Source organism: Lynx rufus, unplaced genomic scaffold (genome assembly GCF_022079265.1).
Source record: "Lynx rufus isolate CCGP_SWC_20201006 ecotype Redwood Valley unplaced genomic scaffold, mLynRuf1.p SCAF_1, whole genome shotgun sequence".
In the NCBI taxonomy this organism is placed as follows: domain Eukaryota; kingdom Metazoa; phylum Chordata; class Mammalia; order Carnivora; family Felidae; genus Lynx; species Lynx rufus.
Window position 1 is genome coordinate 129525340 of NW_025814823.1, and position 19874 is coordinate 129545213.

Genomic DNA, 19874 nt, shown 5'->3' on the forward strand with positions numbered 1-19874 from the left:
CAAATGGACTGTATCATGGGCTTTCTTGCCTTTGGCTTCCATTATTATCTACAGATACAGTGGGCAGAAGATCGAGGGGAGGAGGAAGAGCAAAGTCAGGGTGATGTCTCCTCACCTCCTGCCCTGCTGGCCCTTGGCCAGCAGTGGCTGCCTTCTTCTTCTGAAGGCCATTGTTCCTGTTGGATGGGCCCTTCTATGATTGTTTTGGTCTCTGGTACTTCTTGCTCTTGCTCTTTCAGGACTAGGTTGGTAATGGCTGCCCACTGTTGGTAGCCCAGGTACTTCATCTTCTGTTTTTGACAATGCCAATGTAAGTTCATTGAACTTTCCTCAGTCATCCACTTTGTGTGCACCATACTGTGTGTGTCGTGACTGACACAGAAAATACCCATATGTTTCCACAGCAGAGAACACGAATGCCCAGGAATGCTGTCAAGAAGGTCCTTGAGTGGCTTAGTAGCCATAAGTAGTCAGCACTCCATGGGCACACAGAAAGAATGGAAAGCATTGGTCTAGCTAGGACCCTTGTCAATAGCCTTGGCCCTCCAGCCAAGGGCCACCAGGAACACACACGTAGTAGAACAAGTCGATTTTAGTACTTGTTGCAGTGAAGGAGAAAGCACACTATGGGACCTATGGTGGCATCTCGGCAAGGAGGTGCTGGAAAGGACTGACAGGATGTTGGGTTGTCTTGGGTGATTTGGGGGAGGATTTAAGGAAGCAGGGATTTGCTCTGGCTTGGATGCTATGACGAAGCAGGAGTAATTCTATGATTGTGTATCTCGATAAATTTTATCTGTAAGGAGGCCAGAATATACTGAGGATAAAGCTATAATTGGTAAAGTAGCATCAGGCACTCATATTAACTAGGAGTGGTGGGGCGGGGGATCTTTGGTATTTTGTAGTTTGAGCATTATTCTTGGTTTTGTCTGTGTTAGATATGATGACAGAGTGATCTTGTTTTAGTCTTGATACATCTTGGTCACAGAATGGCCTTGTCTGATGTTGATTTTCTGTGAAATTATTTTTGTTCACTAGGAGAACACCAGGGCCTAGCAATCAGTGCCAGGACAGCTTCTAGCAACATCCATATGGGAGTCAGGGAATACTTTTCTCTTTCTCACCTTGTGTCATGAAGACCGAAGTCTGATCTGCATTGAATCATCCATGCAGCTTATTAAAATATAGATCTTAGGACTCTGCCCCCAGATCTATTGAATTAATGTCTAGGGGTAGGGCTTGGAAGTCTGTATTTCTAATTAGCATGATGCATCATTCTTATGTACACCAGAATCTAAAGCTTACTTGTCTAAAAGAGAGGTATCACAAACCAAGTTTATAAGCTGAGATTTGTGGTAACAGTTCTCAGTGTGAGACATCAAGAGCCAAACAAAGTGTATGTTTAAATTTTCATTAGCATCAAGTTCCAGCACTTTGGAATTACAGGATTTTCACTCAGTGGAACCAGCCTTTGAATTTACAAGGTTATCTGTTCTTATACCTTGTGTGCCAGTTTTAGAAAAACCTCAACTAAGGAGGTCAACCTGTAAGTGACAGAAGAGAAGGGGCTGATCATCTATTACCATAAATCAATAAAAGGTAGACACCAATAGAAAGGCTGCTGCCAAACAGAGAAAAAAATCCAACAACATTGAGGAATTGCTTCCAAAGTCAGTGAGAACATTCACAAGGATAAAGCACAATTCCAGAGGCAGAGCTTTTCAAGATGCATAACTGAAATCCCATTTAACAAGGCAAACTACAGATCAGAAATGAGATGCCTTAACTGTAAAACGTCTAGTAAAATTACTGCAGATAGAAACACAAAAATCTTCTTCAAAGGAAAATTCTCAAGAAAGAATACAAAGAAAGCAGAAATGAATGTTAATTTATTCTAAAACCACAACTAGGGAGATATTTGGCCTTCTCAAGAGTCAGAGAAGGACTACCAAAGTCTAACTAAGAAAGAGCCTAACGAACTTTCAATCCGATTTTGAGGCATTAGCGAGATTTCCCTATTAAGATGACAGGGGCAAGGAGACTTGAGGCTCAGACATGGCCACCAAGTCTAGATCAGAACATTTTATGTTCCCATTGAATTTTCCTACTCTTCGGATGTAGAAGAACTGAGCTCACCACAATCAAATAACCCCACCAAAGCTTTCCTAATAGGAAGTTAGGAAATGAGTCTTCTTAGCCTGAATAATGTGTTTTGTCTTAAAGTCTATTTTGTCTGTAATCTCCACAGGCAGAGAGTCTGCATCTATACTCATTACCATTATTCTGATGATAATGTTACGTCTCATCAATTACTTGGGAGGAAGGTCAAATTTAGCAGCCAAATCTCCCCTTTGGTGAGACCATCAAGAATATATCTATCACCTCCCTTCCCAAGATCTACATGCCCTGCAAAAGCGTCTATGCCCATATTCTCTTTCCCCTCCCTCCTCCCTCCCTCTCCTCCCTCTCCACCTCCTGTTTCTGTCACAGTATTACCAGTTACAAAATCTTGCCGGATTTAAGCCCTGATTCATTTATTCCTTTTCACTTTCATTTCAGAAAGGTCAAGCAAGGATGGTTGAGAAAATCATGGAGACATAAAAAAGGGGAAGAACCTGCATGTAAGAGAGAAGATACTGTGTGACTTTGTAAATAGATATTGGAAATTAGAGGTAGGTGGTTCTCTTAGAATTTTAGTCCACGTGGAGGAACTTTTTGATTGAGACTATGATTATATAAGCCATACCACTGAGATTTATTTTAATTAAAGGAAAGAAAAATTTCTCAGCCAAGCAAACAAAACAAAAAGACAAAACAGTGAATATGTGTGTGTGTGCTCATATATATATATATATATATATATATATATTATATATATATATATATCTCAAAAATTGTTTCACTTTCATAGTAAACTCACCTGGAAAATCTACCTTGATGGATGCATCTTTGACAATTGGCTCAGGCTTTAGATTTTTTTAAAATGAAAGTTCAGCTCAATCCCACAATTTATTTACTCAACTTACTTCCTAGAATTTTAAGCAAGAGTTCAACCTCACAAACACAGCTATACTTGGCAAACAAACGTAAAGAGATTAAAAGGACCTGTTTAATCACTTTTCAGAGCATTTATCAGCACCATGCTCTAACCAACTGAGCCAATCGGCTTCAGAGCATTTATAAATTAAACTTGCTTCTGAATATTTAGGGTTAAATTGGTTCAAAAAGCACTCTCTTAAATTTTGACTTTTTCTTCTTGAGGTACTAAGCCTTGTGAAAATGCAAAACTCCTAGGAGATGTAGCATTTTTGGTAGACTGCCACCAACCCCTGAATTTCTTTATCTACTTGGAATCTATACTGTTAAGTGCATGTATATAGATTCACAACCATCTATATTCCTGGTGATTTTTAAAATAATGACCCTCTTTATCCATAAAAGTGTGTTTGTCCTTAAAGATTAATTTGTTTGATATAATATAGCCACAATGGTATTTTTAAAATAAGAATTTGTTTCATAAATCTTTTCTCATCCCTTACCTTTTTGTCCTTCTGTGCCATTATGTTTAGGTCTTTTATACAACTGAATTTTAATTTCATTCTGAGAATCTCTGTCTTTTAGACATTACATTCAATCCATTTATATTTATTGTGATTATAGACATTTGGTTTTATTTCCACCGTATTATTTTCTGCTTTCAACCAGTCATACTTTTACTTTGCTTGTTTTCCATTCTACACTTTTTTTTTTTACAAAGAACTCACATTATATTTATTCATATTATATAAACATTGGAGCTTCACATTCTATCCACCATGTTTCTTAATTACTCTTTCTATTTTGTGTCCCTTTATCTTACTATCACTCACAATGACTCACTTTTGGAATGTATTTTTCTTATGTTTACAACTTTAGGTTCTATGGTAGATGTCCTGATTCCTAGAAGGTGACTGCTTCCACCAGGGAACACAGTAGTTGTCCTATTTAAATGTTAAACTAGGATTCAAACTAGGCTGCCACTGGGTCACTTAGAGTTCCTCATGCCAAGAGACCAGTAGTCAAAGAAAGGATACACCAACCTTGCAAGAGTAATTCACACTGATCAGGATACACCTGCTATTATCTAATGAAAAAGAGGAAGAATATGTTTCATATTCATTGAGCAATTGGGACATGTCTTGATACTATGCTGCCAAACTGGGGTGCTTCATGGAGAAGTGCAATAGACACAACCTCAAAAGGACATGCTGATTAGAAATTTGGGCCTTCATAGCTTCCACCAGTTAAGTTACAAACAGCATAAGAGATACTAGCCAAGGGTGAGGAGACTTTAGAATAGGTAGTAAAGAAAGGAGATAATGAAAACTGGTTGTACTTTTAAAACTAGTTGCACCAGCAAGGACTGGCATTTATTTCCCTTGTATGATTCCTTAGAAATTGAGACCAACTAGGATCTTGAGGATGCTCTTCCCAGATGGGACACACTTACCACAAAGTGCAAGTGGAAATGGATCTTAGCAGCTCAAGTGGAGTAGAGTGGGTGCTGTTGTGTGCTGCTCAGAATCCCCACCTCCCATCTCATTTCAGGAATGAGACATTCATTTGGTGCATGGTGCATTGGCTGCTGCTGGCTCACTCCTGGGTCCCTCTGGGAATCATCTTTGGCCAAAGGGAGCCATCTTTCCCAGGTTTATGACCTTTTCTCAGGGGCAACTTGTGTCCAATGGCTGATTGATGTTGAAATATAAAGGCCCAGTTTTGGGGCGCCTGGGTGGCGCAGTCGGTTAAGCATCCGACTTCAGCCAGGTCACGATCTCGCGGTCCGTGAGTTCGAGCCCCGCGTCGGGCTCTGGGCTGATGGCTCAGAGCCTGGAGCCTGTTTCCGATTCTGTGTCTCCCTCTCTCTCTGCCCCTCCCCCGTTCATGCTCTGTCTCTCTCTGTCCCAAAAATAAATAAACGTTGAAAAAAAAAATTTAAAGGCCCAGTTTTGTTCTCTCAGTTTGGGATATTCTTGAAGATCATCCTAACTCCAAAAATCCTCGTGAGATCAGCTGGCTGCTCTGTTGCAACTATATCACTGTATCTCCTTCTGCCTAATCCTTTCACTTCCTGAAATGTGTTTCTTAGATTATTCTCCAGTAAACCTTCTGCATGCAAATCTCTATCTAAAAATCTGTTTCTAGGAGATTCTACCCAAGACATCATCTTTTTTCAGATAATACTTCTATTATTGTAGGTTTCTGAGTACCTATTCTGTTTTTGTACCTGTATCTTGAACCATAAACTCACCTTCAGTGGAAACTTTCCTCTGAAAACCCTCTGTGGCCTAAACTGTAGAAATGACATTCCACAGAGATTTTCTGTTCACTTCTGCCAGGTACTCTAGAGATATCACTGTCCCAGGACTAATTTTTATGTAAATTTCTAATCTTGACAATTCCCAAACCATTATAGAAGTGTACATTCTAACTTTGATACAACATGAGGCAGAGGCCTGAAATTTTATTTTTCTGGGAATGATTTTTTTTTCCTTTTCCATAGCCCAGAACAGTAAACTTTATCTTTTCTCTGTTAAGGTGGGGAAATCTTTTTTCTAGGCCCCTCATTACAGAGGCTACATCCCTTTGAGTATCTCAGCTTCTTCATGAAGGGGTATTAGCTCCCATTCAGTGTCTTATTGAACCCATAACCTCATATCCTGGCTTGACTGTGTATTAAAACCTAAACTAGCATTTGATAACCATCCACGAGGAAGCTTCAGGATCATATCTTGAGCTTCTAGCCCTTAATTTCAGGCACCTTGAAATTTTCATTTAGTTTTTGGAATTTGATATGCATGAATATGATTTTTAATATATTTCCAGAATCTGAAACTATTGCAAAGTAGCTAAATGTTTCTTGGAGATAGGTGTTAGTAAGAAATGGAAATCATGAAAGTACTGACCTTGGAACTGACATGGAAGAAATAACACAACTGAGAAGGAAATGAAAAAAATCAGATTGTCTCTTTCATGCTCAGGTCAGGCTCTGAGAGCCTAGGCATTAATATGGTAAAAAAATTGATCTAGAAACCCAGGGAACTTCAAGTGTCTCCCTAATGGCACTGTGAGTTCTTTGAGGGAAGGAACTGTGTCTTATTAGCTATGGTATTCCTCGCATCTAGTTCATACCTGGCGTATAGTAGATTTTCAGGAGATACCTTTTGGCCAAATGAATGAGCCAGAAATAAAGCAGTGCTGTGCAAAATGGTGAGATATTTTCAAACACACAAGAATAAAACATAATGTTATATCAACACTGGTCTAAGAAGAATATAAAAAAATAATAGAAAAGGAAAATGTGAACCAAGTTATACTCATTCTTTCCAGTGTTCTTCCAATAAGTATTTATTGAGTGTCCCTGGTTGAATCTGGACTGTGCTAGGCATGGAGAATGTGATAGTGGGAACAGAAGGTCATGGTCTCTGCCCATGTAGAGATCTGGGACATGCAGACTTTAAATGAAAACACTAAAAACAAAAAAATAAGTATAAAGACTTGGGTGGCCAAATGGTATATTAGTCCAGGAAAATCTCTCTCCATTCCTGTTGTCTCAGTGTACTTATTAATAGTACCCCCATTCAGTATCAGAAGTGTCTCAGGTTGTACAGTCATCTTGAGTATGACTGAAAGGTATGTGGTGTTAGCAAAGTGCACAACAGAGAGTCATCTACTCAGAGAGTAGAAGAAAGACAAGACTGACCCGAAAAATGGTAGATGGAAAACACGGCATATGTGACTGTGTAGGAGTGCAAGTGGGGAGACCCTGCCAGGCAGATAGAATACCATGTGCAAAGCAGGGTACATTGGGGAATCAATAGGAGGCTTGTCTGGCTAGAATATCAAGGGCAAGAGGTAACATTGAAGGATAGATGGCATCAGACCATGTGGGCCTGTGGAATTTTATGTATTTTGGAATTTTGTTAAGGGGTAACTTTAATCAAGGATGGAGTTGGGGGAAGTAGGGAATTTAGCATTTTGAAAGATTCCCTTTGGCTGCAGTGTGGAGAATAGATTTATGAAATTTCAGGAAGCTAGTTGGAAAGCTACTGCACTAGTCCAGTTAAGACATGATAGTAGCTTGAAATAGAATGGTGGTATAAATGAAAAGAATTAAATGGATTTGAGATGAATCTAGAAGGCAAAATTAACAGAACTTAAAGATGAATTGGCTATGGAGAGAGGGGAATAGGGACGCATATAGAATAGATTTCTGGCTTATGCACCTGCGATTTACTAAGCTAGGGAATACAGCTAGTATTAAGACTGGCATATGTATCCATCCATGTAGTTACCTCTTCAAGAAACCGGCATTCATTGACACTGGTATATGTCAGGCATTGTGGGTAATAATAAAGGTGTTTATTATGAAATCTAACCCACAGAGTATAAATACACACATATATGTTTTACCAATTATTGTACTTTCAGCTGTAAGTAATAGAAAACTAGAAAATTCAAGTCAAAATGTGTAAGCAGTGAGAACATTTGTAAGTCCTCAAATGGGGAGCTCCAGGTTGGCTGATTCGGTTGCCTTCATGACATCAAGGATGTTAGTTCTTTCTATCTTTCTACTCTGCTGTTGTTAGTTGACTTTTCCTTGACTAGTACCCTATATGGTTGCATAACTCTTATCCCAGTTCCAAGCACATGTAGCTATGTCAGCGTTCAGCAGCAGCATGATAATTTTGCCCATGTGTCTTTTTTTTTAAGCTGAGAAACCTTTCCTAGAATCCCTCCAATAGATTCCTCCTCACATCTTAGTCATCACAGAATGATCTCTCTGCTTATTCCTAAGCAAGGACTGGTGAGAGAAATAGGATTGCCATGATTTGTCCAGTAAGGCACACAGCCAAGTAGAAGAGGATGCCTAGTCAAACAAATTTGGGGTTTTGTTTACACGGAGAAAGAACGATGGGGCACCTGGATGGCTCAGTCAGGTAAGTGTCTGACTTTGGCTCAGGTCATGATCTCCTGGTCCTTGAGTTTGAGCCTTCCCCCCCCACCCCACCCCCCCCACCCCCCCGCCTTCAGGCTCTGTGCTGACAGCTCAGATCCTGGAACCTGCTTTGGATTCTGTGTCTCCCTCTCTCTCTGCCCCTTCCCTGCTCACACTCTGTCTGTCTGTCTCTTTCAAAAATAAACATTAAAAAAAGAAAAAAGGAGAAAGGGCAAAATGACTACTGAGTAAGCAATTGAGGGTGTCTGCCCTACCTATAAAGCAAGGCAGTATTTGTATGGTCTTAGGAATGGTTCACAGTGGTTCAAGAGATTGAAGCAGAAGAAATCACCTTGGATATTGGAGAATAAGAAATGTTTCCAAGGCTGGGGAAGGTTATTAGGTTTATGTCACTCTGAAGGCAGAACCTGAGGTCTGAGATTATAGCACCACTTAAAAGAATACAACATAAATCCATCTTTACCCATTGATCCTCCCAATTCCAGGCATCCTCATGGCTTTCCTAAGTTCCTCCACAGTCATATAAATACTGTTTCTTATTGTTTCTCAGCTTCACTGACCTGAAAGAAGAAGGGTTGAATGATATTTTGCATAAAATTCTGAAATATTTGTTACTTAGCTCTGGCTCAGTCCAAGCCTGACCTGTTTCTGTCATTACTGCTGGAATAGTTCTCCAGCTCTTGCCAGATTTTGAGTTGTCAGGATAATAATTTATCCATCTTGTTGTCAGATTCACAGCTAGTTTGCCTGACTCTAGGGGAATCTAGATGACTATCACTACACACAGTGTGCAACTCATATATTAAATGCATTTAATTCCAGATATCCTCCCCTGCCATACCCCATATGCAGAGACTTAACCAAACTACTGTCGGAATAGCGTATTCCCGTATGATGGAAACCTCTTTGGCCCACCAAAGATCAGTTTTCCTCTAGTTTCCTTTAAATGCTTACTATCAAACTGGCATTATTTACTGACCACAGTTAGTAAGTCAGTCTCACGGGTCTCTGGGCCCAGAGCTCTCTTGTGTTTCTGTGTTCCTTCCATCCTCACTGCCCGAGTCAACTACTCTCAAATCAGGCCTATTTGTCAAAAGAGTCTCAATTTCCTGGTATGGTCTGTAACCTTTTTTTTTTTTAAGTTTATTTATTTTGAAAGAAAGTTTATTATTTCAGAGAGAGAGAGGGAGAGGGAGAATCCCAAGCAGATTCTGCACTGTCAGTACAGAGCTCAGTGTGGGGCTCGAATTCACAACCCATGAGATCATGACCTGAGCCAAAGAGCCAGATGCTTAACAGACTGAGCCACCCAGGTGCTCCCCCTACTCTCATGGGTCTGTAACCTATTTATTTTATAAATGACCAATTGCAGTTTAAAGAGAACTCTCTGAATTTGCTTTTACAGGGCCAACCAGAAGTTATTTTGCATGTTTATGAATTTGTCCCATTCTGCTTCTCTCCCTTACAATGGGTCCTTTTCAAGGTTTTAACTACAAGCATTATATTACCCTTCTGACTATCCCTTTCCTCCTCCTCTAAGGAATGCTTGGAAAGGAATCCAATTGTGGGAAGATGTTAGGTCTTTCTCAAAAGCATTCCATGTCAAATAACAAACATCCAGTTGTAGTTCAAATAAAACCCTAAAAGTGATTTAAGTGTTAAGTCAGAGTGGTAATTACTGGTTTTGAAAGCACATCATAACGACTTTTTACAGTTGTACTCTGTTATTCTTCCTTTCTCATTCTCTAGTCAGTGTTCTTCATTACATCTCCCCAGGAAAATACACAGGGAGAAAATACAGTAAGGCACATGAGATGGTCCAACACCCCGGTTACCACAAGCAGCCTGATAAAATTTGGTAGGTCACAGGGCAGTAGCACAACATCTGGGCCTCCTTCTCTTACTTTCCTTTTTCCACCCTCAAAACTATACATGTAAGTACCAGTGAATCAGTTAACCAAAATATATCAAGTATCTACTACTGGTTGAGGAGGGACTTGTTAAGCAAGTCACAATTTAATAATACCTCTTGATGCTCTCTCATTTGTTATTAGGTACAACCAGACCAACAGAGAACTAACTCAACTGCAAAATTTTGTGCTATTCCCCCATAGAACTGATTTTACTGGATTTGACCATGGCATTTTATCACTTCTTTTATCCTTCATTGAAGGACATGGTAAGAAATGGAGTGATGAATCTTGTGCCTCTACTGGCTGCTAAGATATGGTTGAAGATGTTTATCAGGCGGTGCCTTTTTTATGCACACTCACTGGGAAAAATTCCCAGTGAATTTATTGAATTTATTATTATTGAATTTATTATTATTATTTATTTATTATTAATTTATTATTATTATTATTATTGAATTTATTATTCAAAGTGGTCACACTTTTTCTGAGAGACTTTCTTTTTTTCTTCTTTTTATAAACCTCTTGGTCTCTGTGAATCGTGTCACTGATCATGTTTCTCTTTTTGCTGTGGTTGCTAGAAAGCTCAGATCATAATGTTGTGCCTCATCTCTAACAAGCATTGAGCCAGAAGCTTAAGGGGCGTGTGTGTGTGTGTGTGTGTGTGTGTGTGTGTGCATGCGCATGTGTGTGTACTTGGCTCATTCTTCACTCCATTCTACATTTTTTCCTGTGCTCACTTTACATTTCACTTATTATTTTTTTCACACAACAGAAATTTATTTCATGCTCACACAGTTGTTGAATACAGGTATTTGGCAGCTGGCCTTCTGTGAGGTAATTTGGGGCCCATGATCCTTATTGATCTACCATCCTCTAGGGCCTCCCATCCTCTGCATGGAGTCAACACCTGTGTGAAGAGAGAATAAAGGAGCAGCAGGAGGTCTCCTGGTCTAGGCCTGGAAGTTCTGTACATTATTGTCACTGATGTTCCAGAATGTAGTCGCACGGCCACACCAGATAGTAAGGCAAACCGAGAAATGTGGTATCATATTGTCTGGGAAGGAAGGAAAATGACTGTAGTGGATGACTTGCCAATGTTTGTCATACGACATGAGAAGTATGGTATAAAGAAAACAGCTTGCTTGTGTCCCTTGCATTGAGGAGGGCACCTGTTAGGATGAGCACTGGGTGTTGTATGGAAACCAATTTGACAATAAATTTCATATTTAAAAAAAAAAGGAAAAAAGAGAAAAAGAAAAAAATGTTGATTTTTTTTTTTTTTAGATATCAAGATGCTTTAACTTACCAGTGGATTTTATCATTCCATGTATCAGGGTATTTTCTAGGGCATGGACACAATAAACAATTTTAGTGAGTAAAAAAAAAAAAAAAAAAGGTATTTCTGGTAAGAGCATTAGAATAGTTGATGTCAGCAAAAGTAACCATTAACTAATTGTTCAGTACAGATACCCCAGGTTGACTGGGGAATTTTCTCTTTGTGACACCTTGCCTTTCTGTCCCTTCTTCTCAATTCTTCCTGTCATGGCCTTTGTTCAGGTCATTTCTATGTTGGTTGTGTCCACGTGGAACCTCTACCTGCCTGGCTTCTGGGAGAGGACTATCTTCTGAACATGTCTTGTGTTTTTCTTTCTTCTGCAGGCTCGCTCACATATTTTACTGTTACCTAATGCTGTGTAAAAAAAACAAAAACAAACTATCACCCCAAAGCTCAGTGGCCTAAAGTAACAATAATTATTTATATCTCTTATGGTTTCTGTGGGTCAGAAATTTGGGGAGCAGCTTAGCTTGCTGGTTTTGACTTGGGGTTTCTCGTGAGGTTTCACTGAGATATCTACCGGGGTTCTTAGTCATCTAAAAAATTTGATTGTGGCTTGACGATCCCATGGTGGTGGCTCATTCACATGGATGGTGAGTTGGTGCTGGCTGTTGACAAGACGACTCAGTTTCTCTCCATGTGGGCTGTCGCCAGGGCTTCTTGAGCAGCCTCCTGACGTGGCAGCTGTTGTCTCCCAGAGTGAGCATTTAAGAGATCACATACATTCCACGATGCCCTGTATGACCAGGCCTCAGAAGTCCTGCACTATTGCCTCTGCCGTACTCTGTTGTTTATCCAGAACAGCCCTGATTCAGTGTGAGAAGAAACTACACAAGAGCATGGGTATCAGGAGACAAAAACCACTGGAGGATGTCTGGGAGGCTGGCCACCACCCATACTTCGCATTTGGAATATATCCCCGCCTCAATCGCAGTTTTGCAAAATTCTCTCCCACTTTTAACACTCAGTTCAAAGCCTATTCTTTCCATGAAGTCTGTTCTGATCACTCAACAACTAGGTCTCCTATCGTAAGTCTTACTGTTCTTACCATACATATGGCCTTTATCATTTCATACCTTGTTTTGAAGATGTACACATCTGTCTTTGCTTTCAGTTGGGATTTAAGCATTTGGAGACATGCCCTCTGTCATATAGTTCGCATTCAAGAAATATTTTTTAGGTGGATGAATGAAGGGCTGAATGAGGACTCCAAGCCAAAAGCCCTGGTTCTCCTCCTGGGCACTTTGCCCTGCTGCTTGGCCTCAGCCCACTCTCTTCCCCTCAGTCCTAGTTTCTTTATATAATATAAATATAATAATACTTACCCACCTTTCCTCACAGAGGTATGGTTTTTAATGTTTTTTTTTTTAATTTATTTTTGAGGGGGGGAGGTGCTGAGCGGGGGGGAGGGGCAGAGAGAGAGGGGGAATACAGAGGATCTGAAGCAGGTTCTGTGCTGACAGTAGAGAGCTCCATGAGGGGCTCAAACCCACAAATTGTGAGATCATGACCTGAGCTGAAGTCAGGGCTCAAACTCATGAATCTTGAGATCATGACCTGAGCCAAAGTCGGATGCTTAAACAACGGAGCTACCCAGGCACCCTATAGGGGTACTTTGAGATTTGAAAAAGGTAGCCTCAAGAAAGAGTTTTCAGGTATATAAACAACAAGGGCAAGGTGAGGTTAGTTACCTGGGTCACCAGCGTTGGCTGAAAGGAATCCTGTTGTCACAGGTGGAGGTCAGTCAATACCTTGATTTCATCCTCAAGGAAGAGTTAACACCTGTATCAAGCTGTCAGCATATAAATGCCCTTCATTCCAGCAGCTGCTGTCAGCATAGTTCATGGCTTGGCCTCCCTCAGCAAAGAGGACTGCCTGAACCAGGGCTGAGCCCCTTCACAGTCGCACTCTGGAAATGTTGAAGCTCAAAGGTAAGGTCTTTTTTTTCTAGTAGAATTCTCTGGTGTCCTCTTCCTTCGTGTAGTACGGGTTTTCAGTTTTTCTGTTATAGACGGTTGACCAGGTGCAATTTTTTCCAGCCCACCCCTTAAAAGATATTATTCTAAAAATTAATGTAAATTCATCTCTCTTTTTGGGGTACAGTTGAGGCATTTTCATACGTGTGTAGAATGACGTAGCCACTACCACCACAATAGGGATGCAGAGTGGCTTTTTCACCCCAGGCAACTGCTTGCTGCTTTCTCTTTGTAGTTGCAACCATTTCCCACCCCCCCTGCCCCCAAACCAGGGGAAACCACTGTTTCGTTCTCTATCACTACAGTTTTGTCTTTTTGAGAATGTCCTGTAAATGGCATCCAATAGTATGTAACCCTTAGGGGTTGGTTCTTTTTACTTTACATGTTTTCGGGATTCATTACCTTTGTTTATTTTTCTTAATGGGTAATATTACTTTGTAAGGATGATGTATTCCGTTTGTTACCCATTCACCTGTTGAAGTGCTTTTGGAGTGGGATTGCTGGTTCACCTGATAAATGTCCATTTAGCTTTGTGTTTAGCTACCAGACTGTTTTCCAGAGTGGCTGCACCATTCCAGATGAATTTGCACCAGCAATATATGAGAGACCCATGGTTCCTTGTTCTCACCAACGCTTAGTTGTGTGTTGTTTAAAAACAATTCTCATAGATAAGTATTGGGATTTCATGACTTTAATTTGTATTTCCCTCGAAGGTGAAAGGCCTGTTCAAGCCTTTGCCCACTTTCTAATTATGTTGTTTTCCTCCTGTTGAATTTTGAGAATTACCAAGGTATTCTGGATATAAGAGTGCATATAGATTCTGCATTATACATGCATAAATTCATGAGATAGCAGAGATTTTAAAAAAATGGTCCTTCAGATCTTGGCATACTTTGCCAAAATTCTCGCTAATACTTACTTTTCAGTTTCCTTGGTGCATTCTGTCCAGGTTCTATTCCTGAGAGACACACAGTGGAGTGTGCTTACTCCATTTTAACCAGAACTGGAAGCATTTGATGTAAATCCTACTCTTCTTAGTTCTTCAGATTCCTAGTTTCTGTGTTCCATGAAGGTCAGAAGCAAGATTTATCATCTTTGCATTGCCCTCTGAGCCTGGCAGAGTACCTTGAATGAGATTTTGTAAGTCACGTATTCGACCGGGGAACACTGGGATGGTTGTGTCTGCTACACCATGTGGAGTCTCAGCAAGAGTGGCTGAAATGGCTGGATACGTTTGTGACCGTTTTATTGTGGTCCTATATCTGGGTCCTAAGTTCTGGCCATCAGCTGGATTCTTCTGCTCTGTGCGACTTCCGCCTGGGCTATAGTATCTGAAATGGCTTCTTGACTCCTGTGTCTGGTGCCTAAACTACGACAGCTAGAGCCTCTAGGGATGGCTGGCAGCTTGTTCTCCATATGATTTCATTTGTGCTTCCTCACAGCATGGCAGTTTCAGAGTAGTCAGACTTCTTACACAGTAACTGGATTCCCCAAAGAAGTTTACCTACTTATTTCTAATGTTATTCCACTTTGTGGTACCAGTGCATTTTTGTAAACTACCTTCGATTCATTTTAGAACAAGGTGGAATATAAATATGTAAATCAAGGGAAATATAAATTAGGTATCGAGGGAAGATAAAGATGTGTGAAGTTGTTTCCCTAAAGGAGTTTAGAGTCACGCTGGATGGAAGAACTGTAGTCATTAAAAGTTGGCAAGCAGTAGGAAGTGGAGAACATTTGTTTCCTAAAGAGTTGTGTATACAGTGCTATAATTTTTTTTCAGGAAGCAGTGAACACTTCAGGCATCATAAAGGAAGTGGATTTGAGCTGTTTTTCCTTAATTTTTAAAGAGAGAGAGTATTTGGACCAGCTGAGGGAGCTGGAACAATCCAAAAGAGCAGGTGGTTTATGAAAATGTAGACAATGTCAGAAAAGTATAAGGCATATTTTGGGTCCTGGCAATCAGCCAGTTTGGTGCAGTCTGTCCATTGAAATTCTGGGAAGGCTGTTTTCCTTGCTTATGTGTCCATTCACCGATTATCTGGTAACTGTGCCTAGGTTTCTTTTTGGGTAACCATCCTCACACTACTCCAAGCCCAGTAGGGAACCATGGGTTTAAGGCTAACCAGAGGAGCACATTCCATGGGATAAAAAAATGATTCACAAAGTCAGCAAGATGGAAGGGTAAGAGGTCACAAAACTCACCTCCCTCCTCCTCCCCAGCCCTGCCAGCCACCCCACCTCAAAAAAAAAAAAAAAAAAAAAAACCCAGTAAGTAAGTACAAACTGGAGAAAAAAGCTCAGGAAAGGATGCATAAGCCACTCTAAGCCAATAATGCATCCTTATTTCAGAATGGTCAGAGATAAGACTCAGTTACACATATAGGAAACGAACATTTGAACCAAGTATCGGAGAAGAGTGAGGTGGTGAACACAGCATGTAATTAAAGAAAAGGCTTATGGGTAAAAACCAAAAACACTGTGTAGGCTTACAAGGCCTTCTGTAATGTAGTGCTACATTTGTCACTGTCTTTCCACCTTTGCCTTCCCTGTATCTCCCTCCTCACCCTAAACTTGACCTGCTGTGTGTACCAGATGCCATTCTCTGAACATTCCTTGCTCTCTGAACTTCGTCTTTGCTGATGTTCTTCCCTCTCTCAGGTGGCCCTTTCTTTTTAATTTGGAAAGCTCTTTAATCATCCCTGTGGGCCCACCTAAGTGAACTTTTCCTGTACAGAATTCTGCCCCCCCCACCATCACCACCACTGAGGTTACTGTGATTCTTCATCTACTTCTCCATTATAGTATTTACTTCATTGTTGGTTATTGTTTTCATCTGTCTCTCCCATGATTGTGTGAGCTCCTTGAAGGAACAAAATCTTAAAACACCCCAAATCCCTTCAAAGCATTTAGCACAGTACTTAGCATCTCCTAGACAGTAAGTACTTAATAAATGCTTGAGGAATAGGTAGTGAATACATTAATTAGAAATGGCAGGTAACAAATGAAGAGAGACCTTGCTGGAGCTCCCCGGCTTCTGTCATGACTGTTCCTGGAAGCTCTTCCATCTGTGCCTGTGGATTACTAGGCTTTTCTTACTTGATTACCATAACTTGTTTCTCCTGTGTTTTCCAGTCTCCTTTTAGCTAGGTGTGGCCATGAACAGATTTTTTTTCAGTGGGGTGTACCACTTCCAGGCCTGGACTTCCATGCTCCATGGAAATTTTCCCCTATTTCCCATTTCACTGCCTGGGGAATGCCCAGAGTGACCTTGGAAGCCAAAGATTAAAAGCAACCTAGGCTCTGTCAGCCTGAATCCTTAGTTGACTGCATGAAACAGAACCCTTCCCCTATCCCCCCTTTTGCCAATCGAGAACACCTGTGGTGAACTACTACACAGAGAGAAACTGCCCTGTGTCAGCCACTGTACTTTGGGGGTCTTTTTGCTTGTTTCCAAACTTTGCTCTGACTCCTGTAAGACTCAATAGAATTTTCTCAGTTAAACTAGATGCTGAATATGGTGAATATTGTATACAAGGCAGGACTTTGTTCTGGAAAGCCTTCCTGTTGTCTCTGGCCTTTACTTTTTTAGAAAAAGGTCACTCATGGTATGAGGCACCTGGACACAGTTTCAGAGCAGTAGGCTGAAGGTGAGCAGGTTAGTTCTATTCCTGGGTCTGCCCCCCACTGGCTTTGGGTTCCCAGCCAAGGAAAATTACAGCATGGATGCTAAAACAGCCACCCAAGGGGAAAACCCATAAAAGCAACAACAATCGCCCCAGCAGAAATGCAGGTGATGGTGATTTCTGCTGCAAGAGAGAATAATGTTCTTATGCCGCCTCTCTTCCAGGCTTCACTAGTCTTAATGCATGATGCCTTCCAACCCTACAGACTCTGCTTACTGATTGCAGGTCTGGCCAGCTGCGAGGAGCATTTGACCTTTCTCTAGTGCCGGCAGACTGCAGATGCACCAATCAAAATGTCTCTGTCCTTGTCAGTGTCAACTTTCTAAGCCATGGGATGAATATTGAGTTTATTTAGTTAAAGACAAACAAATAAAAAATGCCACGAGGAAGAGCACTATTGCTGGAACCCGCCAGTCAGTGTTTCCAAACCGCAGACTCTACTGGCCTGAAGTATAATCTGTTTTCACAGAGCCTGTCCCCAGCACATCCACATCCTGGGAACAGGCTCCTTGAGTGTCCATTGCCCACCCAGAGGAGGGATAGCTATTTCTTATCTTCTTCTACCAGACTTTTCTGTGTTTGTTTATGTGGGGAAGGAATTACAGCAATTGTTTCTCAGGGCCAAAGTTCTCAAAGAGTCAGAGATCGCGAATTCTTCATGCAAGGGATTGACACTTCGCTCAGTCTCCTCATTGGAACCTTTCATGTCTCTAGGACTGGATGCCCCATGATCTGGCCCTGGGCCCTAAAAGAATTGCTACCACTGACCTTTAAGAAGGCATCAGAATCTCTTGGAGAATGTCTTCTAAATGAGTATTGGCTTGCATGGTTCACTCCCTAGGATTCTGGCTCCATACATAGCAGGTGGGGTCCAAGATTCTGCAGTTTTAGTTGGCACCCCAGGTGAATTTGATGCTGGTGGATCTGAGATCACACATTTAGGAACATCCCTTCCTATTGGCTGTTGAGTAATCTTTTAAAAACACACATAGGTTCATAAATAGCACTAAATTTTTTTTGATGACTTGGAGTTGCCATCAGGATCTGGTCCAGACTTCTTAGGTGGCTAACGAGGGCTCATTGATTGGGAAGTAGCCTTTGCTTCTCTAGCTTCACCTGTTAGCACCTGTCCCCCTTGTCCTCTTCATTGCCGTCATTTTTCGAATCTGTTTGTACTGCTTTCCCTGCTTTGTGAATGTTCCTTTCTGCCTGGAACACTGTTGCCTCTCCGCCCAGTCTTTACCTGGCTAACGAATAGGCAAACCAGACCTCCTTCCTCCTTGGGAAATCTTTCTTCTTTTCTAAGGAGGTGCCTCATGTCTTGCTTAGGGCTCCCTGCCTGCCCCTCTGGGGAGAGCACTTAACACTGTGTGTGTATTCGCCCTTCACTGGTCTTTGTCTCTGACCAAAGCCAGGGCTTTTGTGGTAGGAATCATGGACTTGTCTTCTGGTCTCCAGAAAGTTTAGTTAAGGGGCAGGACTGTGGTGGGCAGAAGTGAGCCTGAGGTCTCAGCCTATAAAGGATCAGCAAACATTGCTAGAATAACGTGGGAACTGCTTCTGCATCCACCAAAATGGGCAGTCTGAGGGAGAAGTAATAAAACATTTTTCCTGGTGTATATCTATCACTGTTAAGTATTTTTGCAACCTCATCTCACTTGTGCACTCAATACGAGTTGGAAAACAGAACAAGAACTGGCCTAAGTACTGTTGATATGCATGCTGGAATGTTTCAAGACTGTTATAACCCAGGTGCTTTTAATTCGGAGGCCCCACCCAAATGTCCCAACACAGGAAAATAACCCATATTCTGATAGAACCTATGTTCTATCTCACTGTATGATTTAAGTAGAATTGCTGAAGGTCAAAGGAACCGAGGTCACAGCATGAGTGGAGAAGAGCCGTGCCTTCTTGACCTGCTCCCATCAGGACTTCTTCCTGTGAAAGAATATTCTCAGCAAGTCACTGTATGATTGGGTCTCCTTATTGGAGAAATTTAGCCTTCACCTTAATGAATGTGATGGCCTCATGCCTCCTTGGCAAAATTGTCAGCATGAAGAACCTGGCTCGGGAATTAGTTCCTCATTTTTTGCTCAAAAAGTTTGCTGAAGGGAAAGTAACATGGAGAAAGCAAACAGGTAGAGTTCAGCCTGACTGTTCCATGCATGCACCTCATAATCCACACAATTAACCCCAAAAGCCAAGCTCCCTCTTTCTTACTCCCCTGGGGAAACAAAGTAAATAAAAAAAGAAACTAAGCAATGTTAAGAATAGGAAGCACTTGCTCCCTTTGAGAATTCAGAACGTGGGTGCCCACCATCAATTAATACCAGGGAAATAACAGGAAATTCTCTGGAGGGAAATGTGAAAAAGGGAGGCACTTGCTTTTGAGCTGTCTGAATAATGAGCCTACGGAAAGCCAGTATCTTTATTTTTCAGGCTGTTGCTACCTTCTCGTGAATACCACTAGTGTATTTCCTTCCAATAGCTTTTAGCCTTCCAGGGAACAACAGAGCCTTGCCATTCCCCTGGCTTCCCAAGAGCCTGCAAAGCAGACATCCCTGATCCCATTCTCTAAATGGGAAAACAGAGGCTCAGAGGTTGAGTAATTTATTTAAAGTGCAGCATAAGCAAGCAAAGAAGCCAGCAGGAGATAAGAGCTTGTCTAACTCCCCAGTCAATTTTCAGTTCCCCAGATAACAAAGAACCTAAATAAACCTACATCAACACCATATGGTATCAGCAAAGCAGGGGGATGTTGGGCACTTGTATTAAAATGTGCTATAAAGGAAAGATAGTTTGTATGTGTGAATAGTCAGGGAGCAAACCATTGTTTTGATAATTCTCATCATTTTTAGTTCAGTAACCCAGTATGATATAAGTTTTGATGGACTAGACAACTTGACTAATACCTATCCAGTCCTTATTTTTAACAGAAAATATAAGTCACAATTGTTATGAATA

The 19874-nt window shown here is 41.1% G+C and overlaps 1 long non-coding RNA gene across 1 annotated transcript; it reads left to right on the forward strand.

Moving 5' to 3' along the window:
- Positions 1 to 900: 900 nt before the first annotated feature.
- Positions 901 to 13208, forward strand: LOC124517587 (uncharacterized). Its single transcript, XR_006963509.1, has 3 exons — positions 901 to 2354; positions 2560 to 2672; positions 12982 to 13208. It is a non-coding gene; the product is annotated as an uncharacterized LOC124517587 (long non-coding RNA).
- Positions 13209 to 19874: the final 6666 nt, after the last annotated feature.